The sequence below is a fragment of the Notechis scutatus genome, chromosome 6 (assembly GCF_049901735.1).
Source record: "Notechis scutatus isolate UNSWTSFEM ecotype Mainland chromosome 6, rNotScu1.2, whole genome shotgun sequence".
Taxonomy (NCBI): domain Eukaryota; kingdom Metazoa; phylum Chordata; class Lepidosauria; order Squamata; family Elapidae; genus Notechis; species Notechis scutatus.
In genome coordinates, this window is record NC_142014.1 from 15,725,665 (window position 1) to 15,727,310 (window position 1,646).

A 1,646-nucleotide genomic window follows, 5' to 3' on the forward strand; every position below is an offset into this window, starting at 1 on the left:
AAATGAACAAAAATGCATTGAACAATGAAAACATAGGATTCCAGGGCCAACAATGAGTTACATTTATCTCTGTGTTAAATAAAGGCCACAACTGTTTACATTGCTGCTATTAATGCACAGTGTTCCTTCATATTTGCCAAGGAAGCACAAAACGATTCTCTTCCTAAGGAAACACTTCTGAATAGTACCAGCAGACTTTTTTTAAATGATGGGCTGTAAATATAAAAGCATATATGAAGTTATGGCCCTTTAGAAGAATTGTTGGAGAACAATGGCTAATGTCGGGTACTTATTAGTTTAATTACTGCTATGCCATGTTTTTCATGTTCAGACTCTTCTATTGGATAGGAAAGACAGTTGGTTTTTTTTTCCCCTTACCTGTCCTATCCCCACCTCTATGCCAGAAGAAGAAAATGTTAGTGATGAGAAGTGTGGTGACATAGTGGTGAGCACGCTTGCCTCCCACCCAGAAGGTTGAGGGTTCAATCCTAGGTAGTGGCAATTGTTTTTCTCTCCTAAGGCACAAAGAAAAAAAATTATCTGCTGCAAACTTTGCATGGTGTTGAGAAGGACATCCAGCCAATAAATGCTCTGCTCCATCCAGTCACCCCTACTCTATGCTGAATGAAGGGATTACAGTGACTTTAAAAAAAGGGTTTTTTAAAAAAAATCTGTGAATGGATGTAAGATTATCTCAGTTATTTCAGAGTGCTGTGATATGGAGTAGAGTGCACATCCCTCCTATGGCCCACCACTAACTTCCCAACCTTCAATGAAAGAGATAAGCACCTTCAATGAAAGGGAGAAGCACATGATTCCTCTCAAGATTCAAATTAAGGAAGTTTGATGGTGCCACTCTCCTTTTTCATTTCAACATAATATGAAAAAAATAAATAAGAGAAAAAAAATAAGAGAATGAAATAAAAAACAGAAGTTTCTTTCCCCCCACAAACCAGTTTTTTGTGGTTTTGGTTGTTTTTTTTTTTTAAGAAAATTCCTGGGAATTGAAAAGAAGATTTCGGCACACCATAATGAACTATGGGAAGGTCAAATAAGGCAGGGAAGAGATCCTTAGGTTGCAGTTCCTCTAGCAGAAATTCAGTTTAAGCTTTTTTTTTTCCCCCATGCACTTGATTCTGATTTCTCTTTCCTTTTGGATATTGTCCAAGAAATAAACAACAGTAAGATATTTAACTTTGCTATTATGTGTTAGGCAACCAACTAAAAATAGATCATAAATCATATGAGGGGTTGTCCTTCAAAATCCAACGGGGTGTTGGACTAGAAGCATGAAAACCATAGAAAGTCTTGGATAACTTTGAGCCAGTCATTCTCTTTCAACCCAATTTTCCGCATAGGGCTGATCTTGTGAATTAAAATCAGAGGGAAGAGCCTTATTTACACCGTCTTGAGCTCCCTTACAAGAGGCAGAATATCAATTGTTTTGTAACTATTAGGTTTCTTGTGTTGTAGCATATAAGGGCTGCATAGCAAAAGTAAGGACTAGGAAATAAATAGTGCCTATCACCATTGATTCAGAACACAGTGACTTTAGGGATAACAAGCATTTCCTGCTACGATGAAAACCACAATTTGTCCATGGAAACACACTTTCAGGACATTCATTTATTATTCAGGACAAGGAG